General features: G+C 42.7%; 1 protein-coding gene across 3 annotated transcripts in view; it reads left to right on the forward strand.

Annotated features, from left to right (window-relative positions):
• Positions 1-10,363: 10,363 nt before the first annotated feature.
• Positions 10,364-12,949, forward strand: part of MGLL (monoglyceride lipase) — a 37,188-nt gene continuing 34,602 nt past the window's right edge. Inside the window, exon 1 of one of the 3 annotated variants that reach the window (XM_075183630.1) lies at positions 10,364-10,469. The gene's annotated coding sequence lies outside the window, so the exon portion shown is untranslated. Of the gene's footprint in view, positions 10,499-12,949 lie in introns of all 3 variants that reach the window. The other 2 variants (XM_075183632.1, XM_075183631.1) reach the window with 2 other exon arrangements.

The following is a 12,949-nucleotide window of genomic DNA, read 5'->3' on the forward strand; positions in this document are numbered from 1 at the left end:
CTGCCCCAGTAGCATAGGTGCCAGGTTCACGCCAAGCAGACGTCACAGACAATTATGTCCCCTTTTGCGCCCATGTTTGAATCCATTTGATTTATGTGCAACAAACACATGTATTATTAGGCAGCATCAAAGCCTAAAAAAAACAACACACTATAATAAAATAAGCCCTTATCTCGTGTAAGAGAAAAAGAAACAAACTTTTTGTTTAATCGCACAGACGCAAAAGCGTAATACGTGGACGGGTGACGAAGAAAGCACCAATCAGCTTCAGCGTTTTAATGGCAAACAACCAATCACAAGTAGTTTGCTAGTGTCAGAGGTCGTCATGAACATAATCCACTATTTGAACCAACCCCTGTCGCAAATAGGAGTATAAGCGTCTTTTTTCCCGGTTTGCACCCATCCGCAATGGCGAACCACAGCCCTTGCTATACTAGGCCTATGTTAGAACACCCCCATTGTGCCTATCCAGGAGCAGGATAGCGTGACTGGCAGAATCACGCCAGTTTGTAGGTACACATATGCGTGCGCTCAATTTCTGTGTGAGATACACTGTGCAAACTGGCGCAGTACTCACTTTGTATCAGCTCCATTGTTTTGGAGCTCCCTGCTGCTGACGATCCTGTTTTAACTGAGCTATCTCTTCCCTCATCATAAGCACAGAGTTTTAAGGGTCTTTCGGAGGATTTTACAGAATATCTGTCTCGCTCGTCTCAGCTTTCTTGCTTGACAGTAAGACTGTAGCTTGTTAAATAACAGTAAACGCACAAAAGTCTTCTTCTCTGTCTCCAGCTCCAGTTTGAGTCTCATGAAAGATGAAATCACCATCCGTGTACACTTTCTCTTTCAAAATCTGTCAAAAAAAGAGATGTTGCGAAGGCCTGATAAAAATTGATCCCAGAGCAATTTATATTTCTCCGCCAATGCACACAGCTCGAGCTCATCCGTCTTTTGGAGTGAATTTGTAAATTGAAGTATGTTTTACTCTCTTTTTAAAAAGGAGCAATTTGGGTAACACCGCTGTAGATGATGAATGCCCACAGATATCTTCTAGAATCTTAATGATACCCCTTACTGCAGCTCCAACCTATTCCAGCTTTAAGAGAATAGTCTTCCTGGTATTTCCCTCTAATGCATTCAAGACCAGTTCAGCTTGCAACTCTCTAGAGAGCTGGTGCAGCTTTGCAGAACTTTCTAGTCTATCCATCAACTGTCAATCCAGTCGGTTAAAGATGTATTGGTGACATCAGATATCAGTGGTTACAGGACCCTAAGTGGGGCTAACCCCACTCAAAAGTGTCCTCCGCCTCTGCTTCTTATCTTGGGAGGTGGGAGGTGAAGGTGGCATTCCATAGGCAAACCAAAGGGGGGGGGGGGTTCTTAGTGCCTGGAACCCACCCTCCAAGCCTGGGGCACTGTATAATTGAGGTGGCTGGACTCTGGCCCTGCTTCACACGGCTCTGCTCGAAAAGAGAGAGCTGTGTGCACCTAACAGTAGTGCCCGCAGCATTGCCCGTGTATATTATGGGGATAGGATGAGTTGGAGAGCAGCCAAGCACTGTCTAAAATTATAGCCATGCCCCCATGCATGCTGGTCATGCCCACTGGCGGCGTGGTGTGGAAACCCCTCTGCAAATCCTGCGTTTGCCCCTGCATTCTCGGCTCCTCAGACCGGAAATGTGGCGCTACCTTTAGGTGAACATAGGCGGTTGCTTATGGCGTTAATGGTTAGGGGGCATCAAAATCACTGGGTGAGTGACATTATGCCACTCAATCAGTTGTTTAGGTGCCACCTAACCACTGATGCCATGGGCAACAGCCTAGGTTCTCCTAAAGGTAGGTGAGCCACAACATCAATTACCATGGATGGCAACGTGACTGTAGCAGCAGATGATGATGTAGGGGGTCAAGTTAAGGGGACCTTTCATCTAGATGATAAGGAGGAAGAGTCTTTTTTTTATCCTGTCGACTACGCCAAAGTATTATGTGGAGGCGGGGCTAGGAGAAATGTTCAAAACCAGTGAGTTAGTGCCCCTTTATGTATAGAAGCACAAAAATTAATTTATTGTTGAATAACACCATCTTTAATTCAGTTTTTACCCATTTCTTTACATTAACACTTGTAAATATTTACTATAAAGTGTGCTTTCACCATCACTTGACTGTCATTTATTTATTTTAGTTTTAGCAATTCATGCATTAAACTCAGTGAAAAATACTAAAGCAGTTTAACTTTCCACTTAAAGCTGTGTTAGTCGCTTTTTCTTTCTAACATTCTTTCAGGCAACAATAAATACGGTTTATCTCCAATAAATGTACTCTTTGTAATAATAATTTGTACAATTAGAATAATGTATGGCCAAATGTTTAACGAATATATATATTATAAAATAAAAATATATTCTAGTTGTAGACAGGGCATATTATCCATTTAAAAATGTTGCTGATAATTTTCCTAAATAGTACAAATTACTCTTGCAGTTTAGAGCCTCTTGTTGTGCATTAAAGTGCAGCCTTCCACGGCTTGTATGAATACAATATCTTGTCATATTTCCTCTGCAGAGGGAGGTGAACGCAGTCAGATCTGGGCGCACCGATAAGGACGGTCTGTAGGCTGCATGCAGTAATGAGATTTTTCAAGCACCAGAAAAGAAATTCTATTACCTGATGATCATAGCCATAAAAAATGTAAACGGCAGTTTTTTTTATATAACTTGTTTGCAGCGGAGATTAATTCAATACATAGATACAAAGTAATCAGCATAAAAATTGTACCCATTGGGCAGGGTGCTCGTATTACCTCTGCGGCGTTTTCCCTGTGTTCATTATCGCTGATTGTGCTAGAATAAGCACATAGGCTCTCAAGCATCCTAAATGCATTTGCAATATGAAAGGGTCACGTCTCATTTATTCTTACTTGATAGGTGCCCAATTTAAAAAAGAAGAAATGATTTTGTAGTTGCCTTTAAATGGATTATTCTGTTAGATTGCATGCTCTAGTGAAGAGGGTCTCATACCTTACCACTAATGGTATGGTCCTGTTACGGGCAGCACGCTGTCTTAGTGGTTAGCACTTCTGCCTCACAGCACTGGGGTCATGAGTTCAATTCCTGACCATGGCCTTATCTGTGTGGAGTTTGTATGTTCTCCACGTGTTTCCGTGGTTTTCCTCCGGGTGCTCCGGTTTCCTCCCATACTCCAAAAACATACTAGTAGGTTAATTGGCTGCAATCAAAATTGACCCTAGTCTCTCTTTATCTGTCTGTGTGTGTGTGTTAGGGAATTTAGACTGTAAGCTCCAATGGGGCAGGGACTCATGTGAGTGAGTTCTCTGTACAGCGCTGTGGAATTAGTGGCGCTATATAAATAACTGATGAGGATGATGATGATGAAAGTAGATTACTGAGTGAAGTGGATAACACAATTCACTGCGCATCACATGATATAGGCCCCGTACCCTTCAAAGAAATGACATAATGGCGGTATTGCATCGCCAAAATGACGGATCTTAAGCCTGATTCATTAAGGATCTTAACTTGAGAAACTTCTTATTTCAGTCTCCTGGACAAAACCATGTTACAATGCAAAGGGTGCAAATTAGTATTCTGTTTTGCACATAAATTAAATACTGACTGTTTTTTCACATAGCGCACAAATATCAACTTTAAATTTCAGTGTACAAATAAGCTATCAAGTATTTGTGTGCTACATGAAAAAACCGTCAGTATTTAACTTATGTGCAAAACAGAAAACTAATTTGCACCCCTTGCATTGTAACATGGTTTTGTCCAGGAGACTGAAATAAGAAGTCTCTCAAGTTAAGATCCTTAATGAATCAGGCCCCTAATTCTTAGAAATTATATTAGCATACAATAAAATATAGTCCCTGAGCTCAACTGAATTCATACAGAACGATTTACCATGAAGTGACCTAATATGAGGCTTTTTGTTGGCGGCTCGGTCCACACCTTACAGGAACGACTGCTGCGAGTCACAGTAATGTTACATATAATAATAATCATTCTTCCTCTATCACTTCCCTTTTACAGTTGCCAATGAACTAACCAAAAACACCACATAATCTAAAAAACATGAATATGTTCTGTATAACCGAAGAGAGTGGAAGCACTAAGAAGCGAAACCAAAATCGCTTTGTGGTTATGTGCGGCTGACACACACACACACACACACACGTGCAGGTTCTATGTCAGATGTCAGGTGCATTGACATCCCGCTTCGAGTTTTACTAGTCATGACAGCAGCCTGCTGTTGTTACTGCAAAAACATTGCATTTTATTGGAATTTTTTAACGGGAAAAAATAAAAACGAAGGTAGAGAATGCAGACGTGAATACATTCTTATAATAAATATTATTTCTAGACTAACAACATATGGAGCATTGTTTTACAAAGAGGGTCTGATTCATTAAGGAACGGAAATGTCGATATGTGCCGTATTTTGCATAGAAATCGCTCTGAGCATACCCAGAACCGAACTATACACCAGTGAACGCAGCAACAGCCACTTCATATTCAAGTGCAAAGGGCGATTTCAGGGGCAAAAAGGGAAGGCAAGGGGTGTGTGCACATAGTTAAGTAATGGTGTGCTAAGGTCAAAAGTAGTGTGCTTTTGTCGTACCACTGAAGAACTACAACTCCCAGTATGCTTTGGGGGAGAAGAGGAGGAAGGAGAAGGCATGAGCCAGGACTGGTATTGAGAATGCAGAGCTCAGTTTCTGATGCGAGGGGAATGGAAGATGAGCAGTATCAGTGAGGACAGAGAAGCTTTGTACTGTGTATAAGGATAAATACATACATGCCAACTCTCCTGGAATCTCCGGGAGACTCCCGAATTCGGGGTAGGTCTCCTGGAATACCAGGTGAGCTGGCAATTCTCCTGCATTTGACAGCATGGAGGGGTGTATGGGCAGAAGGGGTGCAGCCAGTCGCGATTTGCGTCATGTTGGCCCCGCCCCTAGAGATGTAAAAAGACCCCAAACAAGCTTACATCACTGGGGGGGGGGGGGCAAAATGATGCGAATTATGAAGCCCCACACCCTTCCACCCGCCCTTCCCACCCCTCTTCAGTGAAGTGGGTGTCGTGACAACATGAGGATGAGGAGCAATGTATCTACTTACAGCCAGTTAAGTCACAGTTTTTAATTAAACACTACAACGTCAATATATAAATCTTCCGATATATTTAACTCAGGATCACAAAAGTTCACCTTATTACTGAAAGGACTGAGGTACAGAGTAAATCTTCCAGCAAGCTCACAAAATTATACAGCATTAACGCAATCTTCAACTAATGACAATGGGCCTGATTCATTAAGGAAAGTACTCATTGTTTTTACTTAAGTTTTCTCCTGGTCAAAACCATGTTACAATGCAAGGGGTGTATATTAGTTTATTATTTTGCACATAAGGAAAATATTTACATTTCAGTGTACAAATAAAGCTATCAAGTATTTGTGGGCTACATGAAAATAACAGACAGTATTTTCCTTATGTGCAAAATAATAAACTAATCTGCACCCCTTGCATTGTAACATGGTTTTGTCCAGAAAACTTAAGTAAGAAAACTTACTCAATTTTTTGCTTAACTTTCCATAATGAATTAGGCCCAATGTCATCTCTTGCCTGAAAATCTCACAAACTGTGAGCTCTTTGTTACATATAATCTATATGACATTTGATTGGTAAGTGCATTTTTAATAAAGATGCCATGTTATACAGAAGTTATTACGCCAGATCTTTTATTCTTCTTTCCCGGCCTCATTCTATCTTATATACGTAGGAAACTAAATCTGTGCAACCTATCCAACGTTACGCATATACAAAGCTGCCCTCCTAGTGTGAGCAGTAAGTGAATAAAGACGGGTACATTTTGGTGATTGAATCCTATATCTTTCCTAAAAAGTCCTTAATCAAATTGGGTGTTAAGAAAAACAACATATCACCTGTTTTCCACTTTTTCACATACCTTACACTATTTACACAATGGGTGTGTTTATTGTATCACGGTGTTACACTATAGGTACTTTAATTTGTATCTTTGAGATACCCGTGGATTTTTTTAAAAAAACGACAGGGAGCACAGGTCTAAAGAAGAGCACACGGATAGAACGAGATATTGGTTAGACATCTATTTGTATCATATATTATACAGGTGAGAGCGCTGATTTGTTTTGCATCAATTTTGTTATTTACATGTTTATTTTGGCGTGCGCTGGCAATTGTGTATGTAAAATTTAGCATAGCCGTGCTTTTCAGCAGCTCCCTGGTCACTGGCGTAGCAGGACCACTACCTTAATCACCGTATCCCCATATTCCTAAAAGTTCTGAATATTAATCTAAACGTTTTTTTGCAGTGACATCTGAGATCGGCTTTACAATCTTGTTCCTATTGTTTGTTTTTATTTCAGTAGAACAATGAGAAACTAAATATCTTTCCTCTGCAGTTTCCAGTCTTCTGGCGAATTTATCTCTCTCAGAGCGTTCATTTCGTTTTTTGAGAGAAGCAATAAACGTTCCCCTCAGGTATTCGTTAGACGCGTCTCACACCATTAACGGAGTCGTCAAACCACTGTTTAACTTTAATGTTTCCCACAGTGCAGCTGACATCAGATCGCTGATTTGAAGAATGTTCGACCAGGAAAGGGTCATTCCATATGATTTAGTTACTGAGGGGAATCCCTATATTTATGGCAAGCAATAAATTGAATGGTTGGAGAGGCCTCAAGACCAGACCTGGCCAACCTGCAGTGTTATGTAACTACAGGTCCCAGCATGCACTGCAGGAGATAACCAGACAATTCTAGAGAACATGTTATGGGTCTAGAATCATCATCATCATCACCATTTATTTATATATATAGCGCCACTGATTCCGCAGTGTTGTACAGAGAACTCATTCACATCAGTCCCTGTCCCATTGGAGCTTACAGTCTAAATTCCCTCACATACATACACACAGACAGAGAGAGACTAAGGGCAATTTTGATAGCAGCCAATTAACCTACTAGTATGTTTTTGGAGTGTGGGAGGAAACGGAGCACCCGGAGAAAACCCACACAAACACGGGGAGAACATACAAACTCCACACAGATAAGGCTGTGGTTGGGAATTGAACTCATGACCCAGTGCTGTGAGCAGAAGTGCTAACCACAGAGCCACCGTGCTGCCCTAGAATAACACGAGAAATGTATGTGCCCTGCACGGTGTTGCCTCCGTAATTCCCCCTGTTGTACGTAACATATATTTGAGTTAAATGAGTTGAGAGTGAATTGATTTTTAAATTTAGCAATTATAAGTCTATTCTAAGTTTGGACCCTGACTCACACTGAAAACTCATAAGCAAGTTACTGAGATACCAGAGATGTGTCATGGAAGGTCACACTACTCCAGAGTAATAGGATGGAGGAACATAGAGACATTAAATACAATTAAAGTACAATCGTGGATGTTACACCTAAAAATAATATACCTCCCCTCTGAATAGGGCTGTAAATATGAATATCTGGACACCACAGAAAAATTGTGATGGAGCCCTATACATCATGCTTGTCTACACTCATGGAACATCCAGGAGACTGATGAATTTTGGGGAGACCTACGAGACTCCAGGGAGAGTAGGCCACCCTGCCTGATCCCGCCTTTCCTTTTAAAGGGGCAGAGTCTTGATGTTCTATCCCCAATGGGGCGGGGCCTTATTTCTCTATCCCCAATCGGTATCCAATAGGAAAGAGTACTAATTGTCAAATCATATAATTACCTGGATACATTTGTTATGAAACCATAGTAAGCTTGTGCGTTAAGGAACATCCCCCTACCCTATATATATATATATATATATATATATATATATATATATCCCCCATGGAAGTCATTATCTGACCCCCTATTATTATACTTTATTTTTATAGCACCAATATATTGAGCAGCGCTGTTCAGAGTTTGTTTATTAAACATTCACATGAGTCCCTGCCCCAGAGGACTTACAGTCTAAATTCTAAAACTAGTTATTTAGGGGCATATTTAACAAATCACGGTAGTGCACTATTGTGCACTTACCGTGGAATTAAAGTCCCGATGTGCCCTCCGCTAATTTATTAAAGGTGCATCGCAGCAGATATCATGGATATCTGCTGCTTTGCACTCCTGATCGTTTTTGCGAGCAGTCACCATTCAACAGAATGGTGACTGCTCTGGCCGCAATCTAACAAGTCCCGAAAATTTTTTTTTTCGGGAACTTGTCTTGATAATGTACGCCAGCTGAAACTGGTGTACATTATCAGAATTGAAGAAATCCACTGCTGTCAGCTCTGCTCCGAAGAGCAGAGTTGGACAGCGCATGTGTGGAGGGATCACATGATCCATCCCTGTCACTCAGCGCGCTCTCTCTGCAACGATAGTTGCAGAGACCGAGTGGGGACTTTGTGCGCATGTGCACTGCACATGCGCAATTGAAGGAAGAAGAGGAACGAAGAGGAGATCCCGAGACAGCGCATCCGAAGAGGGGGGTAAGGGTAAGTATGATTTTTTTTATCACAGAAACAGCAGTTTTTCGGAACTGCTGTTTCTGTGATCCCTTTTTAATAAATGTGAGAAATAGTTCAATCCTTATCCTTGCGATAAGGATTGATAACTATTTCTCACTTTTGCCGATTAATGATAAATGTGCCCCTTAGTTGTGTTGCTATGTGTGGGTCATCTGCTGGGGGGGCTGAGACTTCTCTTATCTGTTCTCCCAGAGCAGTATCTGGTGGGCTTAGTTTCTGCCACTGCATCTTACATCTTGTTGGTCCAGTTCTGATCGGTTTGGGTCTCTGGCCTCCAGAGGTTCTGGGAAGTAATGTGTTTGTAGGGGATCTGAATTTGCAGCTAATGCAAACTCCCTGCTAAGGCTTCTGGAGCTTATCACACTGTCACATGCTGCATCACTCATTGCAAAGCTCTGCTTGGAGGTATACACCCTCCACCCATAACTAAGATAAACAGATATCTGACAGCCAGATCTATGTTATAAGGATGCATTAGCTGAGGTCATTCTAATTACAGCATTACTGCAATCATATGCAATGCTTGCAACGAGATGACTACATATGGGCTTAACCCTCTCATTACGAAACTGAAAACCCCACACCTCTTATTTAACCTTTTGGCTGCTAGAAGTTGTATAGACCCTTTATAAAGGAGGGGGGGGCAGAAAATATGTTGATGTTTAAAGGTTTAAAGGTATCTGTCGCTTACACAATTGTGGCTGCACTGGCGGTGGAAAAGGCCCCTACTTGCAGGCAAGGTGGGTGTGAATTGCATCATCGAGCATGGCCATCATCACTACTCAGAGGCTGGCTGGGGGGTAGTTGTGTATCCCCTAGTGGACTACTTTAAGCTGGGTCACAGGACTATCTGCGTTTGTTTCCCATTAAAATGTTCCCAATAGGCTGCTGAGCCCAGTCTTGCCTAAAATTTGCCAGCCAGCCCTTGTCACCACCCACCTCAATGAACACAGTGTGCCTACTTTTATTACCTCTCCTTTGCAAGCATGATTTATAAACACGTGACCTATGATATGTATAATAAAACTTATGAATTATGAATGTTTACATTTTGGAAGTGTACAGATAAGCTGTACACAGTCTCTGCTTGGGACAAGTCTCAGTGTCAGGTGTACCCAAACTGGTACCAATGCTACAGAGGACACCTGGACCACAGACAGGGAGGCTTCTGTGGGCTACAAACCCAAGCGCTGTGGCCACCACATATTGCCCTAATGTCATGTTATCCATTGTATATATGCATGAATAAATTAACGACACAACACAAAACAATAATTGCAAGCTGCACAGTGTATGCACTCTCTCTCTCTCTCTCTCAAGTAATATTATCAATTATTGTTAACAAAAATAAATATTTTTATTATTATTATTATTATTATTATTATTACTGCTGTTGTTGCAGACTTCCATATTGTTACATTGGTGTTTTTATCATATACTCTTTTATATATTATTTATTAATTTTAGCAGGATTACAATATTTATTGCTAAAGCACCAACATCGTCTGCAGCGTTGTACAATCTAGTGGCTATTAGTAATCACTGCCCTTCCAGTATAAATCCCTTCCAGTAGTGTAAGTGTGACACAGATGGCACCCCCTGGCACCCCCCTGGCATAACTACCCTTATGTTCCCATCAATTAATCCGGTGCTTTAAGAGGGGGGGCGTGGAGTAATGAAAACACACCCACCACATGATATAGCCCCGCCCACGCCCTTGACAGCCACGTGCGCCGAGCCGCGTTCCAGGAGTGACAGCTACGGAGCCCCGCCCGCTCATCTGGTTATCTCCGCCCACCCCGCCCAGTCCGCTGCACAGGCTGCTCTGGTTGTCAGTGAGAGAGACCGAGCCAGAGCCGGCACAGCATGACCGTCCGGGGCTAGGAGGCTGCACCCAGCGTAGTTGGTGGGTAAGAGCACCCTCGTTGTTGTTGGGTAAGACGTTATCCTCGGTGTTGGTGCACCCTGAGTGTGGGAGGGCAAGGCAGCACCCTGAGTGTTGGTGGGTAAGAGAGCATGCACCCTCAGTGTTTGTGGGTAAGGGAGCATGCACCCTCAGTGTTTGTGGGTAAGGGAGCATGCACCCTCAGTGTTGGTGGGTAAGAGAGCATGCACCCTCAGTACTATTGGGTAAGATAGCATGCACCTTTAGTGTTGATGGGCAAAGTAGCATGCACCCTCAGTGTTGGTAGGCAAGGTAGCATGCACCCTCAGTGTTGGTGGGCAAGGTAGCATGCACCCTCAGTGTTGATGGGCAAGGTAGCATGCACCCTCAGTGTTGATGGGCAAGGTAGCATGCACCCTCAGTGCTACTGGGTAAGAAAGCATGCACCCTCAGTGTTGTGGGTAACATAGCATGCTCTCTCTGTGTTGGTGGGTGTGCATCCTCGGTGTTGGTGGGTGTGCACCCTCAGTGTTGGTGGGCAAGGTAGCATGCAACCCTCAGTGTTGGTGGGTATGTACCTTCAGTGTTGGTGGGTAAGGTAACATGCACCCTAGGTGTTGGTGGGTAAGAGAGCATGCACCCTCAGTGTTTGTGGGTAAGGGAGCATGCACCCTCAGTGTTTGTGGGTAAGGGAGCATGCACCCTCAGTGTTGGTGGGTAAGGGAGCATGCACCCTCAGTGTTGGTGGGTAAGGGAGCATGCACCCTCAGTGTTGGTGGGTAAGGGAGCATGCACCCTCAGTGTTTGTGGGTTAGGGAGCATGCACCCTCAGTGTTTGTGGGTTAGGGAGCATGCACCCTCAGTGTTTGTGGGTAAGGGAGCATGCACCCTCAGTGTTTGTGGGTAAGGGAGCATGCACCCTCAGTGTTTGTGGGTAAGGGAGCATGCACCCTCAGTGTTGGTGGGTATGCACCCTCAGTGTTTGTGGGCAAGGTAGCATGCACCCTCAGTGTTGGTGGGTAAGGGAGCACTCTTAGTGTGAGAGGGCAAGGCAGCATCTTCAGTGTTGGTTGGTAAGAAAGTACCCTTAGATAGCACCTTCAGTATTGGTGGGTTAAGCAGTGCTATTAACCTGGACAAGTAGTGTTGTAGTGCCATTAATGATGGGTATCTGAGGGTACAACATTGGCACATAAGTCAGTTAGTGCCTCTATTGCCTGCAGAGTGAGCGTCCCTTTGCAGGGGACAGAGAGTACATTTGTATTGACAGTTGCCCAAGTGACTCCAACCTCCGGCACTTATCTTATTCTGCGTTCCTTGTTGGATTTTCTCAGTTGATCTCTTAACAGATAGGGCAGTGTGTGTTATTGATCTGTTAGTATTTTTCTTTCCAATTGATTATTGAGTAAATAAGGTAGTGTGGAAATTGATCCCTGAGTAGATGAGGCAGTTTCACGGTTGATCAGACGTCTCTAGGTATTTAAGGCATATTTCTCATCAGCTTCTCGGTTAGTTACGGCTCTGCTCCCCTACACTTAGTAAGTAAAGCACAATTTTTAGCTTCAGTAGCAGACAAATCTCATTCAAATGTATAAAGCATCTATATGCCTTCCGATTCATAGGTAGATAAAGCTGTTTTGTCATCTCTATTAATATATGGAACTGTGGGTATATAAATTAGTGCCCCCCCTTAGATCAGGAACTGTATATGGCAGGGTTTCTCTGAGCCCTGGATAGATAATGTATTGCTCTCTTTCCTTCCCTGGATTGATCCTGCTTATTACTCCTCTTATTTCTACACTATTTTTGTTTACGTGAGTTGGGATCCAATATGTTGGTCTTAAACGCCGTGTAGCAATCACCTGTGTGTAATGTTTGTGCCAAGACTCTGTAAAAGAATTTCCTGTTGGCTTGCTGGCTTTTGTGGAGCTACAAATCCCATCATGTCCTACAGTTTGTGGCTCGCTGGTTGTTTAGAAATTAAAAGTCCCAGGATGCTGCTGGAAGGACATGCTGGGACTTGTAGTTTCACACGGTTGATCGCCCACTGTATAGTCTGTATCTGCAACATGGGTGTCATTTTCCAATGCATGTTTTTTTTGCAAATTTGCCTCTGTTAACCTGTTATAATTCCATGTATGATGAACGCGGGTAATTGCACCATTCTGCATATGTACCACTGTTGCTATGTACAGTATCAAAGTTGCTATGCATACATAAAAGGCAATCTTAGCATACATGTGTTTAATGCAACATGTATATCAGTGTATTTCTATACTGTAATCACACTGCACGGTCTACTTAATCACAGAGTGTAGTTATGTACAGACGTGTATTCGTCCTTTCCTATGACCTGCAATAAATGACATACAATATTGTTTATGCACCTGTTTGGTCTGTTTACTTTGCATGACTGGATGACTGAAAGGAACGGCTCACATATCCGATTATCACAATGCCATCATATGCAGTCCTATGTTGTGTCTTAGTATTTTAACCCT

The sequence above is a fragment of the Mixophyes fleayi genome, chromosome 8 (assembly GCF_038048845.1).
Source record: "Mixophyes fleayi isolate aMixFle1 chromosome 8, aMixFle1.hap1, whole genome shotgun sequence".
Taxonomy (NCBI): Eukaryota; Metazoa; Chordata; class Amphibia; order Anura; family Limnodynastidae; genus Mixophyes; species Mixophyes fleayi.